This window comes from Rhagoletis zephyria, unplaced genomic scaffold, assembly GCF_001687245.7.
Source record: "Rhagoletis zephyria isolate East Lansing unplaced genomic scaffold, Rhagoletis_zephyria_1.1 Rzeph_scaffold_00092, whole genome shotgun sequence".
Lineage (NCBI taxonomy): Eukaryota > Metazoa > Arthropoda > Insecta > Diptera > Tephritidae > Rhagoletis > Rhagoletis zephyria.
Window position 1 is genome coordinate 300965 of NW_016157176.1, and position 11583 is coordinate 312547.

The window sequence follows — 11583 nt, forward strand, 5'->3', positions numbered from 1 at the left end:
GTGTGTTAACGTATTTCGTTTAGCTATTCTTTAGAACTTAATCAGAGCTGCCAGCTCGGTAATTCGGTTAATTTTTATTCGGAAAAATGGCAATTTTACAAGAAAAAAATAAACCACGGAAGCCAACGAAAACCAGCTACAATATTACCGAGCTCGGTGTGAGGACCTCCTATGATTACGGCGCATTTTAATTAAGTACCAGTTTGACCGAGCATATACATACTCTTAAAGTTTTTAGACATTAAATAAGATATCAAGGTTTGGATACCAAATAGTGTTCATTTAGATATGTAGTTTTAATTTATAAATATTTTGTTTGTAATATTGTTAATGGAATTTCTTATTTAATATTACGATGCAAACACATATTTATATATATATATGAGGGATTTTGCAGGCAACTTTGAGTTAAAAGCAAAACAAGCCTGGTGTGAACGGCCTTTCAACTAATCGCTTCCAATGAAGTTCGGGCAGCCAACTTTTAATTCAACTAATCGCCTCTAAAGTTGCCTATAAAATCTCGTAATTGGCTCTCTCATTCGTAATTGGCGCCCCAATTACACTTCGAGCTGCGAAAAAGCTCAGTTAGTCTAGAGTTAATTTCCGTAACGTAACTTAACTTATAATTTTGGCCAACCTGTTATATAAGAAACTGTGTTGGCGGATGGTTAAAACTTAACTTACCATAAGAAACTTAAGAACCTCTAGATTTTAGGTTCTTAAGTTACGGCCTTACGGAAATTGAGAGCGGTGAGAGAATCAGGCTTGCCAGACTCTCGTTTTTATATTTCTTAAAAATAAATGAAAGCAAACATTTTTGTTTGCATGAATTTTGTTGATATGGCGTTTTAGCCAGCGAACTGATAAACAGCTGAAAAAAATGCAAAAACAAAATATTTCTGCTGTTGGACTAAATTCACGTGTTCAGTAATAATTGATGATTTCTTACGGAAAGTTAAATTAAGTTAAGTCTAGACTAACTGAGCTTTAATTCGCCACACAAAATGTTGAGAGCGAATTACCTACCTCATTTGTAAGTAATTCAGACACAATTACCTTACGAATTACTAACTAATCGAACTAATCGTTGTCTTCCCTAATTGCTATCGAAGTTTTCCCACTAATTTAACCGATAATCATAGGTCAGGCTTCTTGCAGGAGTACCACATGTTTTCAGTGAAACAAAATGAACGTGCACGCAATGTCAGTCTGCACACGGCTCGTATCGCTTTAGACGCGTTATACATTTTTTAAGGATTGTTTGCTTTTTAGTGCTGATGAAGGGTAATTGTGTTTCTTAATTTTCTAAACAATAATTTAAATAAATACGACATGGAAAATGGTTGCAACCCTATTCAAAAACATGTCTGAATTAAGGATTTTTAAAATACTTTTGATTTGATACCCATACCATGATGATAACCTTAGAATGCAAAATATTATCTGCATACAAAATTTCGTCAAAATCGTTGGATCCGTTTCCGAGAAACCTATGGATATAATATAAACATACATATGTATGTATATTTACATATGTACAAGAATTGCTCGTTTAATATAATAACATTTAATTTATAAATATTTTGGAATAGATGGTAACCTTATACGAACATTCGCGGGCATAACACCTCTTTAGATAACCTTAGAATGCAAAACATTGTCTGAATACAAAATTTCATCAAAATCGCTATAGCCGTTTCCGAGAAACCTATGGATATATATTTATTTACATATATGTATATGTACATATTCACAAACGTATATGGGTCATTTCCAAGCAAAGTGTACACGACAGGTATTTTTTATATTTTTTTTTAAGATTGATAAATTTATCCTCTGAAATCGTTTACTTACGTGAAAATTTGTGCAGAATACGAAACAGCTTTCAGGCTCTTTAAAAATTAACTTTTTTTCTTATTTTTGTAAAATATATTCCAGAATGTCACTTTTTAAAAAGTAAAGCTGGATTTCCTCTAGGTATTAAATAACAAAAATTCCAATGGAAAAGTAGGGCATTAAAAAATATTCGTGTCGTTACGTTGAAAAAATAGTCATTAAATTAGTTTTCACATGCTATTTTTTAATGCCTCAAATTGTTTGTCATATCAATGCCTAGTAGAAATTAAGCATAAGCATTGTACTGATTTTTAACATTAAATGCATGCTATTTAAACATTTGCATATCACTTTGAAACTCATTTATATGCTAACATTGAAGTTTTTCACCTTCTTATGACATTAACGTGGGGATTTTCTTGAGAGGTAGGCTTTTTGTTTAATCTTTATTCGGCAACAATTTCCCATATACCATTTGAACACTTTTGGAGAAATAATTAAGAAATCCGCGACATACTGGAAATATTTCAAATTTTTTGTTTTTTTTTCTAAAAGTCTTATTTCACCAAAATATAAAAACAAGAAAATCATTGAAACTCCTTAAGCAATAAAGAGACATTGGTAATTTAGTGTTTTTTTTTTGCATCAAAAACTAGGTGACATTCCGGAAATATTTAGCCTTACTTACCATGGTGCAATGATAAATTCACTTAAGACACACAAAAAGTAATTGATTTTATAACAGAGACCGGCTTTGAGTACTAATAAAATTAGTGTACTTATTCATGATCCATAACATTTAGTGCAAATGAGTGCTTACACTAATTAAAAAAATGGATAATGGGCTGTTTTTGCTTACGCGTAAAAGCACATTTAGCGCATTTAGCTCTAAATGCTACTCTAAATGTACATTTATCCATACAAAATTCGTCACCTAAATGCAACTAAATGCAACTCCATTTTTGCATTAAGAATCTAAATGCTAAAAGCAACCCTGTGATCTTCCAAAATTTCCACGATTCGAACATGGTTTAATGAGAAAAAGTCGCAACATTGCATTTTCGAGTATACAGTGGCTAGCTGCGTTTCAGTGATCGCCGATCGAGATTTCATTTATTATTTTACATTATTTGGATAAAGAAAAGTTAAGAAAATTCAATATCGATGTGATGCTGATAGAAATCTGGATCAATTTGTGATCATTTCTGTTTGTTTTGTTTCTTAATAAAGTGAGGAAATTTTAATTGACAGCACCGACAAATGAATACATACATAAACAAATGGTCTGTCATGGTTAAAACAATTCAAATTTTTGTATTGAAGTTTTGGTTTAAAATTTATTTTCTCCTTTTCAGTAGGGTTTTTGCACATTATCTTCTGCGTGAGAATTGATCGTAATAGATACGGATCTGAATAAGCGACTGGAACACGGCTGTTTGTCAAAAGCATACGATTTCGAACTCGCGTAAATGTACATTTGCTAAATGCGATAGCATGAACGCTCTTCGAAAACATATGTTCGAGAGTGCTAAATGTTGCATTTTAAATGCAGCGAAAACGCTGCATAAGAGTAATTTCCACCAAAACAAGAACACACTCAAAATATACTAACTAATGTGTCGCGGCAATTTTTGCCTCTATCGAGTATAGTATACCCCAGGGATGATAAATGAGTTTTTTAATTTTGTACCAAATGGCCAAGAAAAAGTGTACTAAAAAAGCCGAGAAAGTACCAACATTTAAAAGACCATACATACATAGTTACATATACATGTTTTTAGATTTTCTGTATAAAAATCATGATATAAAACATGGAGTGTCGAAGGTGGAAAACTTAAGTGCAAATCAAATTGAAAAGGCCACCAAACGCCAAGGTAATCAACAAAAGCATACAAGTTATACTTATTACATTAGTGCAAGTAATACAAAAATTTTCATTAAAAATCCGTTGCATTTAACGGAATGGAATATTTACAAAAATGTTTCCTTTCATAGAAATAAACAAGTTAATAGCAGTGCTCTCTTGCAAAGTGGGGGAAATCGAGAGCGCTGCTGGAAAAAAATTTACCTGCGAAAACTTACAAGTAAAAAAGTCTGCTGATCACAAACATGTGTTCGTGAATAAACGAAAGAAAGAAACAAAAGTTTAATTTAGTTAATTTAGTATTAATCTCTAATTTTCTAATTTCCGGGCGTTAACTATGGGTGGCTGCCGTATACAATTTTTCAATTGTACCATATTTTTCCAGAAATATACCAAAAATAGATAATAATGCGGAAAGGTTCTGACCGAATTTGTCAGTTGATCGTTAAAACGAATATGGGATAATTTTAAAGGCAAATTTGTAGCTATATCTACTTAATTTTTGTGAAACAAAGAAGGGTGCTTAGAGGAGATTCTTTTATTTTTGAACGCGTCATAATGTGGTATCAAAAATATTTGTTAGAAAAAAACTTATTCATTCCGAGATAATTCATTTATATTTTAAAAACATTTTCCTATACAAAAGTATTCAATAGTAAAAAAATTCCAAATTGGGAACAATGCACCAAGCGGATAATAAATTACCAAATGAACCACCTATAGCAACTGTGAAAGTTATCAGCAGTTTCGAAGATTACAAGTTTTTGCAAATTTTGCAAACTGCTCAGGATTTTTTCTGCTGGAGGATTTTGTGTGGAGAATACAAAAATACTCCTACCAAATTTACCTATCAGAAAGTCAGAATGGCGTAAGTTTCACGTTGTTACTGGTTTTGGGTTCAATAACGTTTTCTGATATATTAGTCTTCCCCTCAATTTTACTCGCTATGATTATTTTATTCTCTGGCTGCTAGTACTTACTGGAAAATATTATGAATAGACAGCAACTTTTTTGTTTGATTTAAGTAAGAGTTTCGTTTTTAATAAGCACCATGTATTTACTTAAATATGGTAGAAAAATATGACTATATAAATAGAGTGTGGTATTTCGACATAATTGAGCTGCAGTACCGTATCTTGACAAAAACGTATTAAAAATGTCAATGTAGTACCAATGTACTTTTGGCTTCCAAAATGTACGAAAAAAGTATAATTGTACCATCAATTTCATCACTGATCTACCCAGCTGGATTTTACTCATTTGGCCGAGTGAGAGGCTGAAAATAATTTGAATGAGTTTAATATTATTTGTGTTCTGCCTTGCGCTACATCAGTAGTGGCATTTTTGGTACAATTGTACTTTTTGAAACAATTTCGTTTACTACGCAGTACCTTTTAGTACAATTTTGTGATGAAAACTATAAATATATACATAGCTCTGAAAATTCACTGCGGGATTTTTTTTATCTTTTTGTCTTCGCCATCTCGTTTTTGCCTTTGTAGGTTTTGAAAAAAGGTTTTGAAATAACCATTATAACATAGCAAAAGGTGTGCTATCAACCTCACATTCCTAGGCAAGTTTTGAAAGAATATTTTCGATACTATATCTTATTAAAACAAAATTTCGAAATCAGCTTCATATAGTTAGAAACAGTGTCATCGTTAATTCTTAATGGTCTTAAATATCATAACTTCACGACACTCATATATTGACTAGAGTTGACTATTTTTTCTATTATTTTTTAATTCTAATTATTTGTTTATAAAAATATAGTTAATTCCTTAACAAAAACTGTATGAAAATAAGTTTAAATCTTTGAACAACATTAAAAAAATCGACAAACTTTCGTAAAAATTTCGAGCTTTCTATTTAAATTTTAGTATAATAAAGTGCAAGTTTAAAGTAGCTGGAATTTACCGTCAATGTCATATTATCTAAACGCGATTTTTTTAACGAAGAAAATGAGCAACACCTTTATAAAAAAAAAACATATATATTAAAAATCAACGATAAGTCGCAGCTATTTTAAACTTGCGCTTCATTTAAATTGATCGGGCAACAAACGGCATTCTCAAAACATGTACNATAAGCACCATGTATTTACTTAAATATGGTAGAAAAATATGACTATATAAATAGAGTGTGGTATTTCGACATAATTGAGCTGCAGTACCGTATCTTGACAAAAACGTATTAAAAATGTCAATGTAGTACCAATGTACTTTTGGATTCCAAAATGTACGAAAAAAGTATAATTGTACCATCAATTTCATCACTGATCTACCCAGCTGGATTTTACTCATTTGGCNTGGCCAATCTTGTCAATATGTGAGTGTCGTAAAGTTTTGATAAGCACTTGGATTACTAAAAATAAAATGTCAAACTTTAGTACTGGATTCAAAAAAGATGTATCTTTTATCCATGCATAAAAACTTGAAAAAATGTGTTTGTTAAGAACCTTAAAATATGTGCATACACATTTATGTTCAAAGTGTAAAATTTACCTACATAAACTTTCCCATGAATACCATCAAATCATTGATCTTGAAGGGAATCTATGTATGCATGCACTAAGAAAATATTTGAGCAAACNGTGAGAGGCTGAAAATAATTTGAATGAGTTTAATATTATTTGTGTTCTGCCTTGCGCTACATCAGTAGTGGCATTTTTGGTACAATTGTACTTTTTGAAACAATTTCGTTTACTACGCAGTACCTTTTAGTACAATTTTGTGATGAAAACTATAAATATATACATAGCTCTGAAAATTCACTGCGGGATTTTTTTTATCTTTTTGTCTTCGCCTTCTCGTTTTTGCCTTTGTAGGTTTTGAAAAAAGGTTTTGAAATAACCATTATAACATAGCAAAAGGTGTGCTATCAACCTCACATTCCTAGGCAAGTTTTGAAAGAATATTTTCGATACTATATCTTATTAAAACAAAATTTCGAAATCAGCTTCATATAGTTAGAAACAGTGTCATCGTTAATTCTTAATGGTCTTAAATATCATAACTTCACGACACTCATATATTGACTAGAGTTGACTATTNGACTGCCAGGTGAAGAGTAAGTTGCTAATAAGGTATTATTACGTGCTCCTAATTCCCACTGGGACTGTACGACATGCGGGCGCCACTACCCACTGGGAAAATAGGTAAGCACCTTACGAGGTAAGCCATGTTTTCTTTCAGTTTTTAGTACCAAAATTGTCATCATGGCCAATGTCATCTACTAGTAAAGCACAAAATGAACACCTCCAACGACACATTACGTTGTCAGTTGCAAAGTAACGTGCAGCCGAAGTTATCTCCAAGCGCCGAACTACTCCGAGCGACTTCTCTGCATTACACGTAACTTACTTTGTAAAGCGGCTCAGAAGTATGTCTGATACCAAATGTACATTCTAAATTCCTAATTACATAAGGCGGCCATGCCTTTGTAAAAGTAAGGGACGTTCGGCAGGGAAATGGCAATGACTGCCAGGTGAAGAGTAAGTTGCTAATAAGGTATTATTACGTGCTCCTAATTCCCACTGGGTATAAACAAGTGTGAGCTTAAAGTGAGAGTGTGTTAAGAGCGAAATACACCACACAAGCGGTTTGACAAACCAAGCGAAATTTCCCTTTGCTTCAAGCCATTTGTGCTGTGTATGGGGGTGTTTGAAGGTTTGACAGACCGCCTGAGGGAAATTTGACCAAAAATCAAATTTTTTTGATTTTCTGGCCGCCATGTTGATGTTTGATCAAACCGCTTGCGTTGTGTATAGCAAAATCGCCTCATTCGCAACGAAATTTTCACCGAGTAAGGACGTAAGAGAGGAAAATGAAAGAAAACCATAATATTTAGCATTGCGAACTGGAAGAAAACTAAAATTCTTTGCTTGAACGAGTCATGTTTGCATGGTGTATGGCGAAATGGGAAAAGTAGGTTTGAAGAATGTTTGACAAGCCGCTTGTGTGGTGTATTTCGCTCTTTACTGTGCCTTCACATGCTGTCGCTTTCTCGTCTTTTGTACATGTTTTGTTGCTATAAACGATGAAAATCACTAAACTGAACTATTGGTGCTTCTTAGTGCTGCGACTCATTTCGGTATAACACATTTGTTTAATGGCTCAATGAGAGAATTGAGCACTACACCAATTCATGTCAACAGAGAACTTAGTCATTGTACATACTCTGCAGGGAAAGCTACCAGTTGTGAAGCAGGATGCTACCAGTTTGCGTTTCAGCCCAACTAGTTCACGTTGTATCCTTTTTCAATGTTAGCGACTGGTATTTTTACCCTCCTTTTATTAGCTCGGGATGTAACTATGTAATATTGATGCGCCTAAAAGATGCAGCGATTTCTATTCTCAAGTTACATACTTGATGACAGTACGAACGGCAATTATAATAGGGAGGTTTTAGTTTTTTAAACTATAATTTTATTAACATGGCGGTGCCATAGGAGATGTCAATTGTCCGCTCCTGCATCAGCACGCTACCAGTAGAAATACTAGTAGCATCATACCAGTTGACGGGATAGACTGCCTATTCATCCCCCGTGAAAAGCATAAGTATGTCATTGTGCTCGCGGCGCTGCAACAGTGGCAATGGTCGACAGAATAAAGCTTTGGAACGCCAGATCAAGAGATTCCGAGTTTTTTATTTTTGTTTTTTTTATTGGTTTATTTTTTATTTATATCTCTTGTGTAATTTTTAAATTTATTGTTTTAAAAAGAACAAAAAATTCTTTATTTTCATTTTTTTATGGTATTTGAGTATTTAGTTTTTCCAAATCAAATTAAATTTATGTACAATTTTTATTTTATATTTAAATTGAAATAATTATTTAAATTAATTTACTTACTTTACTTTAACAACCTCCACGCGCACCAGAACCTGAGATCTCAGAACCAGAATCGGTATTATTCACTCGACGCCACAGCCGACATTTGTGATGAAAGTAATTAACCACGTTTTAGTTTTGGTTATGCCTATTCAAAGACAGATGTCGCTGATCGCATAAGTTGTTCGAAATCGCCGAAATGTTTGGCCGTCGCTTTAGCACATACTGGTTAATGAACTAGTATTTATACTGGCTGGTTTGGCATTTCACTGCGGAGAACTGGTATAATTATAGTCCATGACGAACTGGTATGACTCTCCCATTTAATACCAGTTTTCGAACTAGAATTTCTACCAACTAGTTTACTTTTTTCTGCGCGGAACTGGTATAATTATGGTTCATAACGAACTGGTATGACTTTTATCCTTAAATAATAGTTCATGAACTGGAATTTGTGCATACTGGTTTAGCTTTTCACTGCAGGGTACTCTCGCTTTGTGTGCCCTACGTAAAATAGTGTTAGTGCATATGTGTGAATATTTTTCAATGAATATNTTTAAGACCTATGGTTTTTGGGAGAAAAATGCTTGAAATTACCCAAATAACCATAATCGCGATGTGCCTTTGATGCAAAAAAATTTGACCCGCCCTAATGTATGTAAATACATTTTGGAACTATGGCAGAGCGACTTATCGCGATGCGGGCATAAGGGAATCCTTTGCCATACTTTAATGTATAGATGAAGGCATATGAAACAGGTACTCGCATTAGAGCAAACACAACATTTACGATTACTTTGTTGTTGCTTCTGGTAAATATCCCAAATGTCAGAAAAGTATTGCAATTTTTTAAATAACGTGTTAAATTTATAATTAAAAAAAAGATTGGGGCGACTTCGTAAATTTATTTACGTCGGAACATCGTTCCATCCTTTGCAAAGCCCAAAAGTTAGCGTTCGTGTTGCTTGTGTTCTATCGGTTATTTTAAGGAAATAAGATTTCACATGCAAATACAGTAATGGACAAAAGTTTCCGGCTTTACACCATACTAAGGTAAAAATATCTAAAACGGGAGCAAAATGCCACAAATATATTTTTCTGCAAAAATAGAATGAAGCGCCACATATCAGGGAAAAAACGGCATATGTATGTAATTAGTTCGAACCATTTAAACTAAATAATTTCACATAGTATGTATGTATGGATTAAGGCAAGTTAGTTTAGAGTTGGACAAAAGTATTCGGCATTCTTAATAGCATTTAACTAAAACTTCCTTAAAACTAATTTTAGTATCTAATCTGCATACCTTTTTATTTCATTACCTCTAGCAGTATATTTTGCGTGATTTAGTGAGTTTTATGTGATTTTCCTTTATTTCCCCCATTCTTCAATGATAGCGGCTAGATTTACATTACTCGTCGAATCGACGACGTGTGTTGTTTACGTATACAAAAATAAGAATCTGTAGGGTTCATTTTTCGGCGTGATATGCTTCCTTATATTTTATTGAAGATCAGCCAATAAATTCTCAATTAGCAATTGCACTATTTTGACAAAGTGCTGCGGATTATTGTCCTGTTGAATCTAGAAGCCATTGCCTAAATCCAATTCNTTGTGTTATTCAACCAATTACTTAAAATCATGAATAATTGCAGTTCCCTGTTTTATAAGTTATTTCTTATGTCAATCGATCGTTAACTTCTTTTGCTTCTTAACTGCAATGCACTTAGGCAAGCAAAAGAACTAAAGTTAATATCACGACAAAAAAAGTGATATTCAAGAAAATTAGCGGGGCAATATTATAACCAAAATAGAATAAAACAAAAAAGTTATGGTGGTCATTCACAAACAGTTACGCTTTTTTCATTGTTTCTTTGTTCAAACTTTTTTTCATGTTGATTATCGCATAACCTGAGCGGGGACAAATATTTTTATATGGAGTAAGTATAATACGTGTTTCAAAGAAATACCGTTCTCAAAAGAAAAAAAAACGACTCACAATAATAAAAAACAGCTTTGTTGGTGGTTCATTATTTGCATCACATAATGCTCTTTTCAATTTTTCGTTTTAACCACCATAAAATAGTTTGAAAATGGGGGACAAAAAGATAGCACTTTGTTTGGAAATAACTCATATACACAAATCGCTCGTTGAAAGTAATATAAATTATAAACAAAATATAGAATTCGCGGTGGAACACTTACCCGCATACGTTGCACGCCCGAGTGCACATGGCACCGGCCAGATCCCGATGTCAAACGTTCTGGCAACCATCATACGGGTCAACGTCTCTGTAAACAGTACTTATCAATGCAATCTTATCAATGATCATAAAAATTAAAACTAACAATTTCGAAAAAACAAAGCTTTGAACAATTGCGATATTACAATTTATAATTCGTTTTAAGCTTTTGTGCCCTGCCTTAAGCATGTGCACTATACTACATGTACGGAACTTCACAAAGTTTTTAGTAAGCATAAGCAAAACTGACTTTTATGTGGAAAAAAATGCGCAACACTCCACAAAAAAAAATCTAAGAAGTAAATGAAAATTTTTAGCGACATGGAACTTGCACTTCATTATACTAATGCAGCGTTTTTGCTGCATTAAAAATGCAACATTTAGCACTTTCGAACATATGTTTTCGAAGAGCGTTCATGCTATAGCATTTAGCAAATGTACATTTACGCGAGTTCGAAATCGTATGCTCTTGACAAACAGCCATGTTCCAGTCTCTTATTTAGATGCGTATATATTACGATCAATTCTCACGCAGGAGATAATGTGCAAAAACCCTACTGAAAAGGAAAAAATAAATTTTAAACCAAAAATTCAATACAAAAACTTGAATTGTTTTAACCATAAACGAACATTTGTTTGTGTATATATTTATTTGTCGGTGCATTCAATTAAAATTTCCTCACTTAATTAGGAAACAAACCAAACAGAGTTGATCACAAATTGATCCAGATTTCTATCAGTATCAAATCGATGTTGAATTTGCTTAACTTTTCTTTATCCAAATATGTAATGCAAAATAAAAGAAATCT

At 33.0% G+C, this 11583-nt stretch overlaps 1 long non-coding RNA gene across 6 annotated transcripts in view; it reads right to left on the reverse strand.

The window, feature by feature from the left end:
- Positions 1–948: 948 nt before the first annotated feature.
- The window catches only part of LOC108375194 (uncharacterized), a 27516-nt gene continuing 16881 nt past the window's right edge, over positions 949–11583 (reverse strand). For 3 of the 6 annotated variants that reach the window (XR_001849140.1, XR_001849137.1, XR_001849134.1), the window contains exons 4-5: positions 10737–10823; positions 949–1708 (exon numbers count right to left, since the gene is read on the reverse strand). This is a non-coding gene — a long non-coding RNA (uncharacterized LOC108375194). The remainder of the gene's footprint in view (positions 1709–10736; positions 10824–11583) is intronic. The other 3 variants (XR_001849135.1, XR_001849138.1, XR_001849139.1) reach the window with 3 other exon arrangements.